Source organism: Lissotriton vulgaris, chromosome 7 (assembly GCF_964263255.1).
Source record: "Lissotriton vulgaris chromosome 7, aLisVul1.2, whole genome shotgun sequence".
Lineage (NCBI taxonomy): Eukaryota > Metazoa > Chordata > Amphibia > Caudata > Salamandridae > Lissotriton > Lissotriton vulgaris.
The window spans coordinates 1,380,052,517-1,380,074,712 of record NC_141695.1 but is presented as its reverse complement, the minus strand read 5'-3'; the positions used below and the strand labels follow the sequence as shown (position 1 = coordinate 1,380,074,712).

General features: G+C 45.4%; 2 protein-coding genes across 19 annotated transcripts in view; one reads left to right on the top strand and one right to left on the bottom strand.

Annotated features, from left to right (window-relative positions):
- LOC147703752 (uncharacterized) overlaps window positions 1–22,196 on the bottom strand; it is a 174,637-nt gene that overhangs the window by 64,734 nt on the left and 87,707 nt on the right. For 2 of the 14 annotated variants that reach the window (XM_086932090.1, XM_086932084.1), the window contains exon 1: window positions 18,472–18,953. The exons of 2 other annotated variants lie outside the window; for them this stretch is intronic. The gene's annotated coding sequence lies outside the window, so the exon portion shown is untranslated. Of the gene's footprint in view, window positions 1–18,471; window positions 19,004–22,196 lie in introns of those variants that run through there. 10 more of the 14 variants (XM_086932082.1, XM_086932079.1, XM_086932087.1 and 7 more) reach the window with 7 other exon arrangements.
- The window catches only part of INO80E (INO80 complex subunit E), a 258,774-nt gene continuing 255,523 nt past the window's right edge, over window positions 18,946–22,196 (top strand). For 2 of the 5 annotated variants that reach the window (XM_086932097.1, XM_086932096.1), the window contains exon 1: window positions 19,032–19,152. The gene's annotated coding sequence lies outside the window, so the exon portion shown is untranslated. The other 3 variants (XM_086932094.1, XM_086932098.1, XM_086932095.1) reach the window with 3 other exon arrangements.

The following is a 22,196-nucleotide window of genomic DNA, read 5'->3' as shown; positions in this document are numbered from 1 at the left end:
TGTAAATGTTATCCCCCCACCTTTATTAAGCATTAATGAAATGGTCTAATGCAAAATGGCAACAGCTCAGTTTGTTGTAATTGCGAAATCTACTGCATAGCATTTGTACTAGTATGAGTTTTGTATTGTAAATGTTATGGTCTTTTAACATTTTTTTATCAAATTAATCTAATGCATAAAAACGGTTAATACCTACTTATTTTTTAATAAGGACTCCGAGTGGAGATTACAATCACTGAAGATAAGTGATTTATTATCATTGCATATACAGATGGTAGATTAATATTTCTGAAGATATAGGTGTGTGATCATTATTTGTTTAGATAGGTGTGAGATTTTAATCACTGCAAATGCAGGCGCGAGATTGGTATTATTGCAGTTATAGGTGTGAGATTTATGTGACTACAGCTATAGGTGTGATGTTAATATTACATCTGTGTAGGTGTGAGATTATAATTGCAGATATAGGTTTGAAATTATTATTACTGCATATCTAGGTGTGCGATCAGTATTAATGCAGATATAGGTGTGTGATTAATATTAGTTTAGGTAGGTTTGAGATTACTGTAGATACAGGTGCGAGATCCCCATTATTGCAGATATAGGGGTGAGATTATTGTTAATGCAGCTATCGGTGTGATGTTACTATTACTTTTGATACAGGTGTGAGATTATTATCACTGCATATATAGGAGTGAAATCAGCATCACTGCAGATATAGGTGTGCGGTTACCATCACTTTACATAGGTGTGAAATCACTATGTCTGCAGATATAGGTTTTTAGATTACCCTAACTGTAGATTTAGGTGGGAGATTAATATTACTTCCCAATTACATCAGGAGCCGAACGCTTTAGGATTTGGTTTACTTTGGTGATGGGTTAGGCGAGTGCATTTGTTTAAAACTCAGGAGAGGTTTTGCACGAGACGCAACGTACTGTAGCTTTATCTTCTAGATAAAGTGTAGAAAATTGCTGGTATTTTAAGTAAGCTGGTAAATACTGTAAAATATTTAAAACTAAAACGAATTTGAAGCTTTCAGTACGAGATTTAACTAAAAGCAAATTGTGTGGAGATACTAAAAACATTTCATGCTGAGCCTGAGAGGTGCAACACCTCAATGACGCAATTATAAAAAGGTTTAATAGAGACACACAGATTGCTACTCAGGTAACGCTACAAGGGGATTTAGGAGATGTGCAGCATGCATTTATTGGCAGACATGTCTGTCTGCCCCTCTTTAACCTTCAGTTACCCGATCTTTAGTTATTGTATCGACTTCAAGAGGATTAAAGGCTGGGATGTGAAGCTGTGACCCGGATGTCAACATAGATGACCGCTGAAGATGCGAGATTCCACTAATTGCTTCTGAATCCTTTCACAAACGTTTGACTCCCCTGCTATTACCGAAGTGCGATTTTTTTATGTGCTCACTTTCGTAAATGCACGCACTTCATTGGTAACCAGCAGGGGAATGGCATGTGGCCCCGCATTGAGCGTAGACAGAGACACAGTCGCCTGAGGCCAGGGCTGCGCAGTGAATAAACCCCAAAAACACAAAAGGGAAAGAGGGGTGTTTGTAGGTAACGTGAATTAGAGAGAAAGAAACAACCAACAGACCGAACGGAAAATATCCAGAAAGAGACTGTGGACGCTGCGAAGCCAGCCAGACAGCTAGGTTGGCGCTTTACAATCCAACCACCAAGGGAGACAAACGGGAACGCCAGAGAGCGCGAGAGGCGAAGGGGCAAGAGAAAGAGAGAGAGACCGAGAAAGAGTAGGTGTTAGGTGCAGGGGCTTTTCCTCCTTTGGTGCAGCAGGTGCAGGGGCGCCGGGACAATGAACCCTGAATACTGCCACATCCAATAAACCTGTAACAGGACCACAAATAACGAAACAGACACAGACCAGCGTTTCCAGAGGAACACGTTGTGCTCCAGTTCACAACATTTTAGCTAGTCATGGAAAGAAATGAGACTTCAGCATGTCTCACTCATCCTTATGCAATCTGGGACTCGTAGTCATGTATGTATGAAGCTCAAAATATAAGAACCAGCACCAGAAAGCAAATGAAAAACAGGAAGTGAATGAGCTGCGGTCTGTGTTTCTACATGGCGGTATGGGGCGGAGATGTAAGGTGGCCACGAGAGGCCATTCCACATCAGTGGGAATCAAAAAGGGAAAATGAATCGCCCCTCCTTCAAGGTGATGTGTAAAAGAGCTATGCAGATGCAATTACACTTCCAATAAGCCCCAGAGGCAGGTTCGACCTACGCTGACTGGCTCCGGGCACAAGCTCCTGTAACAGCTGCATGAAGGTCCTGAGGCTGCCCGGCAGGCGACTATTTAAAGAAAATAACTGTTCTGTTATCCAGGGTATGATGGGACGGCTAAAGCGCCAGCAGGCACACGCTACTCTGATGAGTGAGTGCTTAGAAGGCGCTGGGACGTCTTCTAGAAGGGTGCACAGCCACGGAAAGTCTGGGTGCCTTAGTGAGAGTAAAAGAAAGCAGCATATAGAGAGGCAGCGAACGAAATAGATGACAAACACAAGAGAGTCGTCCTTCTACCACTTATACTTTCTTATCTTTAGGGGAGAGGGGGCATCTGTTTCTAATCAGCAAGGCCGTGCTACGGCCATGCTAATTAGAAACAGTTGATCCCCCCTAAAGACAAGTAAGTACTTCACGACAGCCGTGAAGCAGACGTGCTTGTCCGAATGGGCCGTCTGAAAAGGAAAAAGGGCAGCGACAAAAAAACCAAAAAAAACATTTCCAATGGCTGGCCACGGTGACGCAAGCTAATGGAAAGGAGGGTCCGGGCTTCAAGCTCCCTTCTAAAATCTCCTCTCGAACTATAGGTCTCGCCGAGCACATAGCTCCCTGAATGTGCGCAGCAGAAAGGTACGAATCATCCAATCAAGAGTGGGAAAGAGACAATGTTCCAGGGGAGGGACAAACATGAGGAGTGGAAGGAAAACACTCAAATAAGAAACAAGAAAATGAGAGTGCCAAGTAAGTCAACCAATGGTAAGCAATCGTCTGGCTCTATTTAAGCCCACTTTACGTTTTTGGTACAGTCCCCAAGAGATCTTTCAATTCACCAGAAAAACATCAACCAACTGGCTGTATTTTACCCGCTTCAGTGGACTACGCCAAGGCTTATGAGGAGATAACTGTTCGCAATCTACGCAACGGTTTGACCCACAATGACATATACTTCACAGGTTTGGAGTGGTTGCCAGAAGAACCTGGAATCTCTGCAAAAATTATTTTAGACAAGAGGCCCTTCGGATAGCAGCAGGTATTTCTTACTTCACAAGAACAGCCAAGCTCCAGAGAGTTAGGCGTTGAGATGTTTAATGACCATCTCTGCAAACGCAATGAGAAATTCTACAAAGGACATGATCAAAAGGGGAACTCGCTTATCAAAAACTTGGTGACATTTCAGCAAAATCTTTTGACTGCTACTCACACGAATCTACAATGAAGCAAATAGAATACAGCCTTGTTATCCAAAAACACCACTGTTCGATCGAATCTGACGGACGCGATTCCTTTAAATCTCGAGATTTTGCGAGTTTTGCAGACAGTGCTTTAAGACTCACCAAGTCATTGAATTAGCTATCGGCATGATAATTGTTTCTAGAAATATATTTTCAAGAATATGATAACGATTTTTTACACATTACCAAAACTCCCCAAAATGTTTGATATAAGACTTTACAGTGGTGTATAAACAGAAAGCACAGATATTCCAACATTGAGCTATTCCAATAATTAATGGTGCATCTCATTTAACAGATGTTTATGTGGTGGGGGGGGGGGGGAGGGGTGGGGGGGGAGAAGAGAATGCGGCCTTAAAATGGGAAAATAATGGTATTAGTTTAATATCAGATTTCCTAAATGGAGTCATTGAAGTTATGGGACGATATAGAACCCGGGATTAGGCTCCATAAGAATATTCTGCTGTGGTCCTGTATATTAAGCGGCAGTTATATAAAGGACTTTGATGTAGGCAGAATACAAGCCTAGAGTGAGGAATTGCTGGAACTGAAAATGAAAACATCTATTAGTGGGTGGGTTTCGTTTTTGAGATTTGATAAAACTACAATAGTACATGAGAAAGTATGAAACACGTGGCTTGTTAAAGATAATATTGATATTTCCCTTAATGTATGTAAAAAATGAATTTCATTTTACAAAAAAACCCAGAGATCTCAGCAAATGGTTTCTGATGTAACCAAGGGGGGGGACATGGACATGGAGCCATATAATCTGGAGCTGTCCGTGTATTAGATCATTTCGGAATGAGAGATTAAAATTTTCTTTGCATTTTAGAATTACCCCAATCCATAGACAATCCGACTGCAATTTTAGGTCATTTGTTGGATATAAAAATGAACCTTTTGCAAAGAAAAAGGATATCCATTCTTGTATTGATTGCGAGATCAATCTTTTGGCAAACGCTGGAACGTGCGAAGATATGTAATGTAATATTTATGGCTTAGTATTTAACCCCTTGTATGCTTGTGACGGAACCGCTCCGTCACAAGCCACAGGTGAGCTGTGCTTGTGACGTAACGGTTCCGTCCCAGCCCGCTCGGCGCGCCTGCGCGGAGCGTTCCATTGGGCGGGCGCGTTCGTGACGGAACCGTTCCGTCCCAAGCACAGCTCACCCGCGAGCCGTGACGGAGCGGTTCCGTCACAAGCACGTGCCCACCGCGCGGCCGCCCTACCCCCTTAGCGCTGCAGCGGAATAGCCGCCGCAGCGAAGGGGTTAATTTATTGGCCATGGGGTATTTATGCTATCTATTAGCAATGTTTCTAAGATTCTATGGCCTTCTAACCGAAATAAATGTATTTTATATGTCTTTTTTTTTTAACTCTTCCAACAAATACATATTTTTAGGTCTCGACTTAAAGCTGTCAAGAATTATAGTAGGCAATGCAAGCTCAGAAATCATCGCAGATTTTGGACAGTGCGTAATGATTAATAGTGCGGAACGCGAGCGTCCACATCAAAGCCTCGGCCTCACTTCTCCTCTCACCCCCAATTGCTTTCACAGCCGCGAGGCCGTGAGCTACTTCAAAGGGATCCGCTTCCCCGCCCCCTGCTTCACTAAAAAGGAACAATAACACCACTGGGTTGGGCTCTCGACAGCAAGGCAAAGCCTCTAAGAACTAAATAACAAAATAACTGCCAATACTGTACAATGATTTCTTTTCTTAATAAGTGTACACTAAATGACACAAAACAAAAAGTGACATTGACTCCTTTTTCTGTCAGAATTTATCAAAAGTGAAATTATATTTAATAGAGTATCATTTTCTTGTTCAATTTTTTGTATTTTCCATTTTTCACAAAATACCAAAAGAAGTGGCTATTTTTGAAAAAAAACAGTCTGTCAGCAATCACCGAAATGGAAAAGAAACAAGCATTGGAAATGCAATAGGGCTCGCATTAGGAAAGTTTGAGCTATTGGTCTTATAAATGAATTTTTTTTTATTTATGTGTTTTTTTTTAAATAGCTAAATTAATAGCTTTGTCATTTACAATGCCAATAGTTATAACTTTCGCAAATGTGACACCTATAGCATTTGTAATGCAAAATGTTTTGTATTTACGTGACTTAGATGTATTGATATTACAAATAACAATGGCTTTTAATTTTTAAAAATAATTAATACTTAAATAATTTATTTAATTTGTAATGGCAATAGCTTAAACTTTTGTAAATAACTTTTGTGAAGATAATGTTCAGTGTTTTTTATTGTGACGAAAATTCAAGAACAGAAGTGAAATATTAACATCTTTTTGTGATTTGTAATAAAGCGTGAAAGCTTTAAAACAGCTTGAAACATTGAAAGAACATATTTGAACCAGTGATGCTGTGGTTGCGCTGAGTGATGCTGTGGTTGCGCTGAGTGGTGTGTGCATCGGTGGAGCTTAGCGGGTGCATCAGTGGAGCTGTTTGGGGGGTGCATTGGTGGAGCTTAGTTGGAGCATCGGCGGAGCTGTGTGGTGGGTGCATCGGTGGAGCTGTGGTGGGTGCCTCGGCGGAGCTGTGTGGTGGGTGCATCGGCGGAGCGGTGTGGTGGGTGCCTCGGCGGAGCGGTGTGGTGGGTGCCTCGGCGGAGCTGTGTGGTGGGTGCCTCGGCGGAGCTGTGTGGTGGGTGCCTCGGCGGAGCTGTGTGGTGGGTGCCTCGGCGGAGCTGTGTGGTGGGTGCCTCGGCGGAGCTGTGTAGTGGGTGCCTCGGCGGAGCTGTGTGGTGGGTGCATCGGCGGAGCGGTGTGGTGGGTGCCTCGGCGGAGCGGTGTGGTGGGTGCCTCGGCGGAGCTGTGTGGTGGGTGCCTCGGCGGAGCTGTGTGGTGGGTGCCTCGGCGGAGCTGTGTGGTGGGTGCCTCGGTGGAGCTGTGTGGTGGGTGCCTCGGTGGAGCTGTGTGGTGGGTGCCTCGGTGGAGCTGTGTGGTGGGTGCCTCGGTGGAGCTGTGTGGTGGGTGCATCGGTGGAGCTGTGTCGGTGGAGCTGTGTGGTGGGTGCATCGGTGGAGCTGGGTGGTGGGTGCATTGGTGGAGCTGTGTCAGTGGAGCTGTGTGGTGGCTGCATCGGTGGTGGTGGCTGCATCGGTGGAGCTGGGTGGTGGCTGCATCGGTGGAGCTGTGTCGGTGGAGCTGTGTGGTGGCTGCATCGGTGGAGCTGTGTGGTGGCTGCATCGGTGGGGCTGTGTGGTGGGTGCATCGGTGGGGCTGTGTGGTGGGTGCATCGGTGAAGCTGTGTGGTGGGTGCATCGGTGAAGCTGTGTGGTGGGTGCATCGGTGAAGCTGTGTGGTGGGTGCATCGGTGAAGCTGTGTGGTGGGTGCATCTGTGGAGCTGTGTGGTGGGTGCATCTGTGGAGCTGTGTGGTGGGGGCATCTGTGGAGCTGTGTGGTGGGGGCATCTGTGGAGCTCTGTGGTGGGGGCATCTGTGGAGCTCTGTGGTGGGTGCATCGGTGGAGCTGTGTCGGTGGAGCTGTATGGTGGTTGCATCAGTGGAGCTGTGTGGTGGGTGCATCGGTGGAGCTGTGTGGTGGGTGCATCGGCGGAGCTGTGTGGTGGGTGCATCGGTGGAGCTGTGTGGTGGGTGCCTCGGCGGAGCTGTGTCGGTGGAGCTGTGTGGTGGCTGCATCGGTGGAGCTGTGTGGTGGGTGCATCGGTGGAGCTGTGTGGTGGGTGCATCGGTGGAGCTGTGTGGTGGGTGCATCGGTGGAGCTGTGTGGTGGGTGCATTGGTGAAGCTGTGTGGTGGGGGCATCTGTGGAGCTGTGTGGTGGGGGCATCTGTGGAGCTCTGTGGTGGGGCATCTGTGGAGCTCTGTGGTGGGTGCATCGGTGGAGCTGTGTCGGTGGAGCTGTGTGGTGGGTGCCTCGTGTAGCTGTGTGCATCGGTGGAGCTGTGTGGTGGGTGCCTTGGTGGAGCTGTGTGGTGGGTGCATCGGTGGAGCTGTGTCGGTGGAGCTGTGTGGTGGGTGCGCAGGTGGAGCTGTGTGGTGGGTGCATCGGTGGAGCTGTGTGGTGGGGGCATCGGTGGAGCTGTGTGGTGGGGGCATCGGTGGAGCTGTGTCGGTGGAGCTGTGTGGTGGCTGCATCGGTGGAGCTGTGTGGTGGCTGCATCGGTGGGGCTGTGTGGTGGCTGCATCGGTGGGGCTGTGTGGTGGGTGCATCGGTGGAGCTGTGTGGTGGGTGCATCGGTGGGGCTGTGTGGTGGGTGCATCGGTGGAGCTGTGTGGTGGGTGCATTGGTGGAGCTGTGTAGGTGGGTGCCTTGGTGGAGCTGTGTGGTGGGTGCATCGGTGGAGCTGTGTGGTGGGTGCATCGGTGGAGCTGTGTGGTGGGGGCATCGGTGGAGCTGTGTAGGTGGAGCTGTGTGGTGGGTGCCTTGGTGGAGCTGTATGGTGGGTGCCTTGGTGGAGCTGTGTGGTGGGTGCATCGGTGGAGCTGTGTGGTGGGTGCATCGGTGGAGCTGTGTCAGTGGAGCTGTGTGGTGGGTGCATAGGTGGAGCTGTGTGGTGGGTGCATCTGTGGAGCTGTGTCGGTGGAGCTGTGTGGTGGGTGCATAGGTGGAGCTGTGTGGTGGGTGCATCGGTGGAGCTGTGTGGTGGGGGCATCGGTGGAGCTGTGTGGTGGGGGCATCGGTGGAGCTGTGTGGTGGGGGCATCGGTGGAGCTCTGTGGTGGGGGCATCGGTGGAGCTGTATGGTGGTTGCATCAGTGGAGCTGTATGGTGGTTGCATCAGTGGAGCTGTGTGGTGGGTGCATCGGTGGAGCTGTGTGGTGGGTGCCTCGGTGGAGCTGTGTGGTGGGTGCCTCGGTGGAGCTGTGTGGTGGGTGCCTCGGTGGAGCTGTGTGGTGGGTGCCTCGGTGGAGCTGTGTGGTGGGTGCCTCGGTGGAGCTGTGTGGTGGGTGCCTCGGTGGAGCTGTGTCGGTGGAGCTGTGTGGTGGGTGCATCGGTGGAGGTGGGTGCATCAGTGGAGCTGTGTGGTGGGTGCATCTGTGGAGCTGTGTGGTGGGTGCATCTGTGGAGCTGGGTGGTGGGTGCATCTGTGGAGCTGGGTGGTGGGTGCATCTGTGGAGCTGGGTGCATCTGTGGAGCTGGGTGGTGGGTGCATCTGTGGAGCTGGGTGGTGGGTGCATCTGTGGAGCTGGGTGGTGGGTGCATCGGTGGAACTGTGTGGTGGGTGCATCGGTGGAACTGTGTGGTGAGTGCATCGGTGGAGCTGCGTGGTGGGTGCATCTGTGGAGCTGGGTGGTGGGTGCATCTGTGGAGCTGGGTGGTGGGTGCATCTGTGGAGCTGGGTGGTGGGTGCATCTGTGGAGCTGGGTGGTGGGTGCATCTGTGGAGCTGGGTGGTGGGTGCATCTGTGGAACTGGGTGGTGGGTGCATCGGTGGAGCTGGGTGGTGGGTGCATCGGTGGAGCTGGGTGGTGGGTGCATCGGTGGAGCTGGGTGGTGGGTGCATCTGTGGAGCTGGGTGGTGGGTGCATCTGTGGAGCTGGGTGGTGGGTGCATCTGTGGAGCTGGGTGGTGGGTGCATCTGTGGAGCTGGGTGGTGGGTGCATCTGTTGAACTGTGTGGTGAGTGCATCGGTGGAACTGTGTGGTGGGTGCATCGGTGGAGCTGTGTGGTGGGTGCATCGGTGGAGCGGTGTAGGTGGAGCTGTGTGGTGGGTGGCACTTTTTATAAATCATTAGTAAAAGATCAATGAAATTCAACTAAAACCCATATATAGCAGAAGAGGAGAAAGCTCTAGTAACGGGATTCAGGATGAATGTATATCTTTGAAGCAAATCGCCAGCATGTGAAAGGTGTAAAATAGCAATCAGCATAAAACGAAAATGCCAGCAAAAGACTTTATAAAATTCTGTGTGGCCCTGATAAAATAATTAGAGCGTTTATTATATCATGACCAACAATGGTTATTTTTTCAAGAGCAGCATGTGAGATGGTTAGGCTGCAATATAAACAATCCCTCAGCATTGCTGTGGTGGGAAGGGGGGCTGGGAGAGGCAAGAAGGGAAGAATAGGGGCCGGGAGCAGCAGCCTTTGATGTGCTGACCGGCCGGCCGTGCATGACTAATTAGGGGAGGAGAAATGCCGGCTGAGGGAAGCTTGAGATGCCCGAGGAGGCTGGTGGCTTTGATGTGCACGCGCTCTCGGGCACTCAAAGAAATCGCCGAGTTGGTTTAACTTTGTTTAAGCTGCAATATAGCTCGCCAGCTATGCGCAAGCGCACAGCAGGCGAGCCCTAAAAATGAAGGATTATATATAACGCTTCACAGAGCCCCAAACACACACAGAGCCCCAAACATACACACAGAGCCCCACACACACACACACACAGAGCCCCCACACACACACACACACACAGAGCCCCACACACAGAGCCCCACACACACAGAGCCCCACACACACAGAGCCCCACACACACACAGAGCCCCCCCCACACACAGAGCCCCCCCCACACACACACAGAGCCCCCCCACACACACAGAGCCCCCCCACACACACAGAGCCCCACACACACAGAGCCCCACACACACAGAGCCCCACACACACACAGAGCCCCACACACACACAGAGCCCCACACACACACAGAGCCCCACACACACACAGAGCCCCACACACAGAGAGCCCCACACACAGAGAGCCCCACACACACACAGAGCCCCCCCCCCCCACACACACACAGAGCCCCACACACACACACACACACACAGAGCCCCACACACACACACACACACACACACACAGAGCCCCACACACACACACACACAGAGCCCCACACACACACACACACAGAGCCCCACACACACAGAGTGTTGCCTTTTCACAGTGCTTTATAAAATGAGTTTTAGCCACACTCCAGCACATCTGCGCTGTTGTACAACATGACTGCAAAACACTGCCAGAGTCAATAGCTCTCAATGGCAAGAGCCTTTGGCTTTGCCAATGCTTGTTAAAATCTGGGGTGGGCTGCAAATCTTGACTTCCATCCTTGGAAGGCCAACTCATGTTTTATCACCCCTGAGGTCCATAGACTGACTTATTAAATTCAGTAACAGAAGCACCTGCTATTCACAGCTCGAAGAAATTATCAAACCGCGCTACAGAGCGCTATATCAAAGAGACATGCAGTGCTATTGAAATGAAGCCCGCTAGGGCAAGGAAGGAGATGCCAAGGATCAGTGCTTTAAAGATGTCTCATTTGAGTGCACCGCGAGTGGAATCAGTAGAGTAATCCCTGCTAGATGTTTGGCCCAGTTTTCTTTTCGGGTCTGGAAAATACACGTTGTGTATCGCCCTTGTGTATAGAAAAAAAAATGAAAACAAGAACTTTGGACTTCAAATAAAGAAATTCCCAGCCGTAGCTTTTAGTGTTTAAAGGGGCAGGTGCCACTTTATCGGAAACACGACGCACGAGACTCGCTGAACTCCATCTCTGGAACGTGCGAGAATGTGTGGAATTAGACTGACTGCCGAGACGGCAGGGGTGTTCAAGCTCACACTGCTTTACACTTGTCTGCTTTCCAATCTGTCGGTGTTTAGGACCTATCTGTATCGCTTGATGTCTCGCCAGTCCTGTGCCTAGTACTTCCCTTAGCTCTACTGCGCCTAGAAACTAGTTAGTTTGCGCTGTAGGTTAGACGCTATAAATCAAGTCAAACCTGGAGCCGCTCCCAGGTCTGAATGAGAGCAGTAATCTGCTGCCAGACAATACCAGGAGCATCGGCAAGATAGATAATGGTACACAGGAAAAGTGAACTAAATACGACAGCTCACCAACACCTGAGGGAGGTACATCTTGAAAGGGTGATTTAAAAAACAAAAGCGGAAAAAAAAACATGTGCTGTATTAATTCTACCAAAAAGAGGAAAGGCAAGCGCAAGAACACGTCGGATATACCTTTGTTAGTAAGACAGCTCAGTGGACTACTGCATCCACTGCAGCGATCTCGAATAGTCCACTCTGCTTTGCGTATTGCCAATCACGCTCTCCATTATTTAGGGCACACAGGTTAATGCACAATCATTCCGCCTCCAGCTGGCAACCCGTTCTGTTACAGGCAGTCAGAGCAGCAACATCTGCTTGGCACAGTTCAAAAGAATAAATGCCCACTTTTTGTGTTTGCAAATGTCATCGCAAAGCGTTCCTCATGAGGTACAGAAAAAACTGCGCTCTGACCCCTCTTGTTGCGTATTGGGTATGTCTGGTGGTGGCAGTTGGATGTGTCAGAAGCTAGTGATGACTATTACAGAATAGAGTATCACAATTGTGTTAAAGAGGAATTTGGGGAGGGAGCCGCACCTTTTGATCCGCAGCACGAACTGTGCTGATGCCCTCTCGTTGCCCCAGTCGCTGCTCACTGTGGGATCCCAGAAGCTGGAGTATGAGAGGAGCACTGTCCCTGCCGATGGCAAGCCGCTCAGTGGAGAGATTGTGCCTATAGGTGGCATGGGTGCAATGGTCGAGATTGGGGGCATAGGAGCAATAGTTGCGATAGGAAGGACACCTCCGGGCGTCACTCCGTAGCCAGCTGCTGCCCATAACTCCGCTGGCAGGAAGGTGGCATTCCCCGCACCTCCACCAGACACCGGTGATGCCCCTGAACCGTTGCCGCCAGTTGCCATCACCGCGTTTAACACCGCATCCTCCCCAGGACTCTCCGCCATTTCGTCGCTACAGCCACTTCCGGGACCAGCAAGACGAGAACAGACTGTGCGTAGAGTAGATCATCAAGTTTGGAGACAGAACGTCTCAAACAGAATCAACGAGTCTTGATCCAGAGCGTCCCGTTTGGGAGATTGGATAGTAAATTGGTAATAAACAACTAGACTGCTAACTTATATTCTTTCTGAGCCCACAGTGGCGCCATGCTGCTGGACTAAACAACTTTTGGCCTCTACATCGATGCACTCGGCAGCATGACAAGTTGAGCCTAGTTGAAGATTGCCGAACGGTTATGGTAATGTTGAGATGGTGAGGCAGCAGATATCGCACTTAGTGCCTAGCCATCGTGAAATCTTACGTCTTTTGGTGATTATATGAGGAAGTGAGGTCACCAAAGTGATGTGAATAAATACAAGCATTTACAGTGCATCAAAACTTACCTGGAGTGGCAGGGTCATTGATGTGCCTGAGAGGACGACTTCTTCCGCCGGCGGTCGGCCTAAAATGGCGGCCGCTAAAGCTCCGAAAATGTCAGAATCAGGGCGTGTTTTTTTGCCGAGTGAAGGATGACGTCACCTATTAAAAAATGTAAAAAACACACGCCCCGGTATCTGCTCAAGCGGGGACTACAAATGAGTGACACACATCTCTTCCAATGGCTAGCCTCCATTTACAAAGCTAGCCAATGGAAGAGAGAGGCGGGTTAAAGCCCCACTGTAGAAAACATAAAAGCTTCGGCTACTCCCACAGCTATGCAGTGCGACGGTAGCCGAGACCTAAAAAGACACGTCTGTTATAATTAAACAAGCAGACAAAGGAGGCTCGATTATAATATGGTACAAATCCAAATATATTACTGAAGTTTTGAGACAACTAGAGGACATTACATGTTACAAAAGAAATCAATAAAGATCCATCACTGGAACTTAAAAATGAATTGTACTCCATTCTTGATGAAGGGAAAGCTCAAGGGATTATTGGGAAGAAAGAATTTGAATATCTGAAAATCAAATGACCACACACCACTTTATTTTACGTACTCCCCAAAGTACACAAAGACGAAACCACTCCACCAGGACGTCCAATTGTGTCCGGTTGCGAGTCGCTTATGGAGTCCATTTCCAAATTTGTGGATTTTTTCTTGAAACCATTTCTACCTGAGGTACAATCTTTCATAAAAGATACAACAGATTTCATCAACAAGCTGACTACTCTAGAATTTGACTAGAACATACACTTCCTAGTGGCTCTTGATGTGGTGTCTCTATACACTAAGATACCCCAAGATGAAGGAATAAAGGTGATCGAATCTTTCCTGGAGACACGAAAAAACCAACGAGGGTCCCCACACACTTCATTGTGAGTTTTGGCAAAATTCGCATTGAGGAAGAATTATTTTAATTTCAATGGGGAATACTATTTCCAGGTTGGCGGAGTAGCCATGGGCTGTCCATTTGCTCCGGAGCTGGCCATATTACTTATGGCAAAATATGAAGAAAAATTCATATATCAGAACAACCCTTTTGTACAATTTATTAAAAAATTGGTGTTGTTATATTGGCGACGTTTTTCTAGTATGGCCGGGTACTGTAGAAGATTTAATCTCATTTCATCAATGGTTAAACAACCGGACACAAGAAATACAGTTCACCTTGAATTACTCCAAAAGGAGAATGCATTTTCTTGATGTGAAGGTGTACCCATCAGATGGTGGTTTAGTCACCACATTATATACGAAAAAGACAGACCGGAATAAGGCTCTACACTTCGACAGCAATCACCCTCGGAGTTTGAAGGAGACTCTTTCCTTCGGGCAATACCTTCGAATTAGACGTAACTGCCATTTTAAAGACAAATACTTTTTTCATGCAGAACTACTATCAAAAAATCTACAAGAACGTGGCTACCCCAAGAAACTGTTAAAGAAAGCTATGAAATGCGCATGGTGGACACCACACGAATTCCTTTTGGAAAATAATCCCCAAAAAGAAACAGACAGGATTGTTTGTGTTTCCACATTTGGCCCAAATTCCAACATGCTGAAAAAAGTCATAATGCAGAACTGGCATTTGGTTAAAAATTTAGATTCAACTCTGAATGAAGCCCCCCTTTTTGCCTTTAAAAAAAGACTGCAGCATAGCTAATCATTTGGTCCGAGCGGGACTACCCCAAATAAGTCCCATGACAGTGAGATCTTTTGCCGGACTACCACCGATCCAAAGACATGGAAAATGCGGAACGTGTTCATGTTGTCCCTCTACAAAAGAAGGAAATATTTTTGAACATCAGAACATCTTTTGGAAACACGAAACGTTCACCTACTGCAAATCTAGATATGTGGTATATGGGATCGTATGCCCCCTGCAAGATGCTGTATATTGGCAAAACCAACCAAGAGGTCCGGGCACGTATCATACAGCACAAGTCAAGGATTAAAATGCAAACAGCACTGCTGGTAAATCACTGGCACCTGAATGATCATAACGAAAAAGACTTGTTGTGGACTGTTATCTCAAAAGTTGAGAAGGACCCACGAGGTGGCGACCTAGATCGAAAATTATCAAGAAGAGAGGCCATGCTAATTGTCAAATACAACACTGCAGTAGATGGAATTAATGAACTGTCTGAGATCTATAATCTCATATGAGGCTGAATGAATGAAGGATTTCCAGTCGCTAAACATCTGCTACTATTGACATACATTTAAGCAATCTTCCACACATTGCCAAGGGAATAATTGACTAGAATAGGTTTTCCATCTACTCATGAGAAGGACCTGGGAAATACTATAAAAACATCACAATTTCCATCTGACACCTCTGCTGCCGTTTTTTTAAAAACGGGTCAGTTCCGACTAATTCCTAAAATTGTTAGCTCAAGATCAAGCATAAACCCTTCACCACATTCCTTATGACTCCTTTGGACGTCCACTTTTATTGCGAGTAATCCCCGTTAAGAGCCAGCGAGACGGCAATAATACGAACAAAACTACCAATCCCATGACTCTGGGCGGGGCAACTACAATTCCCATGATCCCCGTTTGGACGCTGTTTAATCGTCACGGGAAACAACCGCTACCACTCACAACCCTGAAGCTGCATCTGGAAGGAGGCTGTTTTTCCATTCAGAGGGAAACAAACGGAGACGACTGCTCCGTGATTGATCCAAGGTACGGTCCACGTGTCATATGGAGACTTAGTAGTTCATGTTCTTATGCTGCACACATGGCACTACGTGAACACCAGTTAATATTTACAACTTCAATTCTTACAGAGCGTTGGTTTACGAAGGAGTCCATTAGACGCTCACATCGGGTACAATTTAGAGTAGTGTGTTCCTTTCTAGACTCCATTCTGTTGAATAATGCAATCCGGAATTCTCGAGCATACATTACAACGGAGATCTCATATCATAGGTGCACAAGATCCCGATTATCCCTCCATTCAGTCAGAGGCCCGGGTCCTTCCAAAATGATATGTAAGTTTAACCCTTAGTTGGCTCATGGAGAGAATGAGTACAATTAGGCCTTCTTGAGCAAGACGTGCTAATGCATTGATTGTACTTTCCTTTACAGTGTCTTGCAACGGAATCTTTTGAGATATATACAAATGTAGACAGGTAAGAGATGTTTCGTAGACGAGAAGAGAGGGTAAGAAAGCTCACATGAGCATCGATACTAATTATGTCACTATTCCCTCTTCCCACAGCTTGTCCCTTTGGTCCTGATGAAAACTCTATAAACCAGCTAGAGTTCGAAACGTGTATACCAGCCTTTCTTCAGCCGTAAGAGTGAAATACTTGAAACCTAAATATTCACGCAAAAACAAAATTGTGTTTGATTTATTATTTTTCTATGGCTTTGTAATAGGATTTGTTTTCAAAAAAATCTGACTAATGTAAATATATTGGTTGTTGTATGTGGTGTATGTGTTGAGTGGGTATGATTGAAGGTGTGAATATTCCGGATTTTTGAGTGTATGCAAATGTATTGAATTGTTTTGAATTTGTAACTTTGTGCTTTTAATGGTGCAATTTTGTAAAAAATGGAATACACAAAAAATTGAATAAGAAAATATGATACTCCAATAAATATAATTTCACTTTTGATTAATTCTGACAGAAAAAGAAGTCAGTCACGTTTTGTTTTGTGTCATTTAGTGTACACTTATTAAGAAAAGAAATCATTGTACAGTATTGGCAGTTATTTAGTCACTACAAAGGAAAGCGCATTTCCCAGCCGCTTGCATTTCCCGTACTTGTTTTACCTTTGTAAGCAGTCTTTGCTGTTTTTTTGTTTGTAGTTTTTCTGTGACCTTTTTCCATCCAAGTACAGTTTTCTTACTTCCAACTGCAGGGCTCGAAAAATCCAAAAAATGGTACTAGTCCTGCAGGACTACTACCTTAAAAAATGTCCTCGACCTAACTGCAACCTACTTGACCCCAGTCTCTCAAAGCGGAGCAAATGTGACAAGATAACAAGATTTAAAGGCATCTTTAGTGCTCATTAAATTTGTCAGCAATAAAAATGCCTTTAAATCTTGTTATCTTGTCACATTTGCTCAGTTTTCACATACAGAGGACAAAAGTTGGTTTGTTTTCCTACTCGCCAGAAAGGGCGAGTAGGACCTAAAAACAGCTCGACCTTGTTAAATTTAGCTCGACTATGCGAGTGGAATTTTCGAGCCCTGAACTGCACACATCAATGCCTATACACGCGTTTCCGTTTCTCTATGGTTCGTTTTCCTGTAAAACTAATTTAGCCGTTATTTGAGCAGAGGTTGGCGTGTTGAAGTTTCGAAGCTGTCATTTCTATCATTGTAGTCTGTCTACGTTATGAATGCATTTTTGTCTCATGTTGTTGAAGGGACATTTACCCGTAGCATGTACGAAGCTCTTGCCTCCATTAACTACCCACTTTCACCTCAGAAATGTTCCCGCGCTCTCCTGCGGTTTTTTCTGAATTACGCCTCGTGCCGACTTAAACGCTTCATAACTACCCCCTCGCAGAGCACCCTGTTCTCAGGCTGCCTCTTCCTGCCTTCAAGAGGATACTTCAATCTACTCTTAAATCAGAGTGCACTAATGTCTTCTACCCGAAGCTTGTTTCCCTTGTTTTTCTGCCCTCCTGCCCACTGTTAGACTCGCTTTTTGTGCCCTTCTGCCCTCTGTTAGACTCGTGTTTTTCCCCTTGCAACCCCAGCACTCTGCGCAACCCCTGCAGCACTCTGCGCAATCCCTGCAGCACTCTGCGCAACCCCTGCAGCACTCAGCAGCGCAACCCCTGCAGCACTCAGCAGCGCAACCCCTGCAGCACTCAGCAGCGCAACCCCTGCATCAATCTCTGCAACCATTCAACAACTGGTTCAAATATGTTCTCTCAATGTTTCAAGCTTTATTACAAATGTCACAAAAAGATGTTAATATTTCACTTATGTTCTTGGATTTTCATCACAATAAAATATACTGAACATAATCTTCACAAAAGTTATTTACAAAAGTTTAAGCTATTGCCGTTATAAATTAGAATCACTTTTATTTTAATATTTAAAAAAATTAAAAGCCATTGTTATTTGTAATATCAATACATCTAAGTCACGTAAATACAAAACATGTTGCATTACAAATGCTATAGGTGTCACATTTGCTAAAGTTATAACTATTGGCATTGTAAATGTCAAAGCTATTAATTTAGCTATTTTCAAAACCAACACATAAATAAAAAGATTGTCATTTACAAGACCAATAGAACAAACTTTCATAATGCGAGACCTATTGCATTTCAAATGCTTGTTTTTTTTAAAGGAAACCGACAGCCATGGAATAACAGACCAAGAGGGCTTACTTACACTGACAGCAAAAAAAAGTGTCTGTAGACAACACCTTAAAATGATGACAAAAAAACTTGGCAAAATCTCATATATTTTCGCTTTCGAACAAACACTAATTAAAACAATAAAAACGAAAAGCATTCTATTCTATAGTAGTCTAATTTATTCCTAAACGATTACTTGAACAAACGGGCCCAAAAATGCCTCGTTAAAAGAAAAAACACAGAATAGTGTAACAGCTTCTGGCCGTCTTCAAAATCTCAAAACAAAAACGAATGATCACAATATATTTCACTGAAACGGGGCTCCGATCCTGCCCAGAACAATGAACCGGCAGGAAAGGCCCTCACACGTGCGCAGAAAATACAGCACTCCGCCTGAAGACAAAGAGCCCATCGTTTCTAATGTTCATACACCCTATAAGGCCTGGTACTGACCTGGGAAGCCAGTCAATCCAATCCAGCTCCACTGATCTGGTCAACTGCTCCAAGATCCTAGAACTGCGGGATCAGTAACATTCCCTGGCACTGCACGGCCTGCAATCAGTGCGGTCTTCGATGCACCACCCGTATGATCGGGGTGCAACGAGGACTGATTGCAGCCTACCACATCAGGAAGAATTGTATTGAGTTTTGTTCTCCCTGTCGGAGAGAACGAACCGCAGGTAACGCGCAGGCGGCGTCAGTTAAGCCGGTCCCCGCCCCTTGGCCCACCCCCAAACGGATCTTCCAGGCCTCCCGCTTTGTTCGTTCGCCTGGGGGTTAAGTCGGAGCTCCCGCGCAGAGCAGGCATTGGCTGCTGTGCCTTTTCCAGCGGTTTCGCGCGCTACCTCCTGCTCCAAGCTCCGCCTGCGCTCTGTTGGGGGGTGGCGCCAGCAGCGGTTCGGTGGCTTTGCTCACCCGAAAGCCAACAATTGGTTAAGGACAATAAATATCCGCCCCGGAAAGATGACCACGTCGCCCCGGAAGTGATCCGTAGGAAGTGACGTACGTTGCACGGCGCCCATGTGATGAACGTGACTGACGTCCTTAGCAACTAACTAGGCATACGTCTGTCACGTGGCCATGTGAGGCTGCGCTGTTAATGTTAGTAATACAAATAATCTAAAACGTGATGAGGTAAGCAACAGACTGGTCTTTAAATATGTAAATAGAGCACATGCGTGTATTTTGTTGGGTTATTTGATGAAGTCACAGACTCGGGCACATTTTGTTTTTCCAAAAAAGTATCAAACGAACTAACTTTTTCTATTCGTGCAACGACCCGATTCCGCCCTGCATCACCGGGGCAATGCGCCATCTCCTTACCTGCGTAGGTACATCCAGTACACTGTGCCCATGATTGTGATGACTCTTTCAGGTGGTCTTATCGGGCCCATGGGTTATTGTAAATGGAAATTCAAGATAAGGGGATTGAGGGTGAGGGAGGGCTGGGGGTTCTGTAAAGGCAATTCCTTGTGTTGAATAGTAAGTTAAAAAAAATGGGTATTTATTTAACAGGGCTTCCTCGGGCAGATCTATTTAGTCCTCGCTCCATCGCCTTTCAGGGATACTATTGAATGTATGGAAGTAAGGTCAGTTATGAAGGGATCCTAGTCAAATGGTTGATTATTTTTAAGCAAACCTTTCCCAGCAAATGCCCTTTTGACACAGTTAAAACAATGCCCTCTTGACACAGTTAAAACTGTCTTATTCTCCTCTGCTCGTCAGCACATCCCTTCGTGTCTTTTTCTACTTTTATCTTATCTTTGTAGTACTTTCACGTTTGCCATTTTGACAGGGTTATGATGAATGTGTGGATAGTTTCCTCTTGACCTGGAGCTCAGCAAGGACTTTGTCACCGATTCCATGAGGGTTATCTTGCTAGTCCAGAGTCTGACAAAGTATTTCCTAAATGGGGAAATGTTAGTTAGGCAACCTGCATAGCCACCTTCATTGTAGCATCGAAACTTCAGTCATACTATTTGCTTTAGCCAGAACCTCATTTATTCTGATTAATCTCAGCAGTTAGCACTGAAAAATAATAATACAGGTTCTCCATAGGAGCTGGCCCTTACAAGGTTATTTTTGTTCACCCTACGTATTTCACGATTTTAGATTCCCGAGATCACAGTGCTTGTGCATTTTCTTGATGTATTCAAGAACTACCGTCATTGTTGTTGAGGGGCTTTGGTGAGTTTGGGGTCACTGCTGTTATCTGCGGGTTGTAATTTTCTGGTTATGGGGGTTATCAAATTAGGTGCCATAAATATTCCTTTGCAGTAAACAGTTTTGACTGTAAGTCAAGATAAGAAATCCCCTTTGGACAGTTAGACACTGGCATTCACAACTCATAGAACGCCTAGGAGCAATCACACTATTCAAAACAGCTATAGGTATAGACACTGGAGCCAATGGTGAACATGAGAAAATATAGTAGCAATGAAAAGAAATTAAAAAGTTTACAATTTATTTTGATTAAAAACATATGCTAAACAGCAAATATCACATTTGATACAAACATCAGACATAATATACAAAAACAGTGGGAAACATTTAAAATAAGGAAAATAATTCCTATAATGTCAAAACTCTATGTACAAGTATACAACAGAATCACACTACACAATTAATAGTATATTGTAATTGGAGTGGTTCCTGCAAAAACTTTGTGCACAGTAGTTCAAAAAATAGCATCGACGCGTTTCGGTGGGCGTGAAAGTAGAGAGCCAACACCTTCTTCAGGACAAATTTTCACGAGTCCCACACACAAATACAATATCTGAAATATAAGAACAACATGTGCAGGTATAAGATACACAAATTTAAAAACATAATATAAAAACATAGTTTAAAAAACCCACTACATAGCTACATGGCTCCAATTCACACAATAAGCTGCAGGGTAACCATCAATTCATATGCATATGGTGACAAAACCACATTTTATCCATCTTTATAATTGGATAGGAGCAGCATCTTAAGATCAAATATGGGTCCAAAGTATATAAGGTACAGAACTACGCTTAACTTTTATAGAGAATGTCGCCATATACTTGTACCATCCTGGTGTGCGAAACCAAACCCATGGCAATCTACTTAGTAAGTAGATTGCCATGGGTTTGGTTTAGCCCATATTTGATCTTAAGATGCTGCTCCTATCCAATCATAAAGATGGATAAAATGTGGTTTTGTCACCATATGTATATGAATTGATGTTTACCCTGGAGCTTATTGTGTGAATTGGAGCCATGTAGCTATGTAGTGGTTTTTTTAAACTATGTTTTTATATTATGTTTTTAAATTTGTGTATCTTATACCTGCACATGTTGTTCTTATATTTCAGATATTGTATTTGTGTGTGGGACTCCTAAAAATTTGTCCTGAGGAAGGTGTTGGCTCTCTACTTTCACGCCCACCGAAACACGTCGATGCTATTTTTTGAACTACTGTGCACAAAGTTTTTGCAGGAACCACTCCAATTACAATATACTATGAATTGTGTAGTGTGATTCTGTTGTATACTTGTACATAGAGTTCTGATATTATAGGAATTATTTTCCTTATTTTAAATGTTTCCCACTGTTTTTGTATATTATGTCTGATGTTTGTATCAAATGTGATATTTGCTTGTTTAGCATATGTTTTTAATCAAAATAAATTGTAAACTTTTTAATTTCTTTTCATTGCTACTATATTTTCTCATGTTCACCATTGGCTCCAGTGTCTATACTTATAGCTGTTTTGAATAGTGTGATTGCTCCTAGGCGTTCTATGAGTTGTGAATGCCAGTGTCTAACTGTCCAAAGGGGATTTCTTACCTTGACTTACAGTCTGTTGGTACCCCACCCCTTTGGTTTGTGGGTCCCTCTCTTTTACTAGAGGTAAACAGTTTTGACAACTTTGTCCCCAGCGAAAAATACAAGAAAAAGTAAAATATTACTCAAAAGCAACAGTTCTGTAAACTTCATCCTTTGATCTGCGACACATTGTTTACCTGTGGTTTCCAAAAAACGATGGTGAGAGCTTGCTGATTGGTGACTTGAATTGTTTTCCACACATATTCAGATAACATTGGCACCATTATCTTTTCAGCCTCATTATTAAATGGACTCTGGTTTTGTCAGACTGCGTCTGGCATATTCAATGATCTTATATGAGGCACAGGGATCATGATGTTGCTG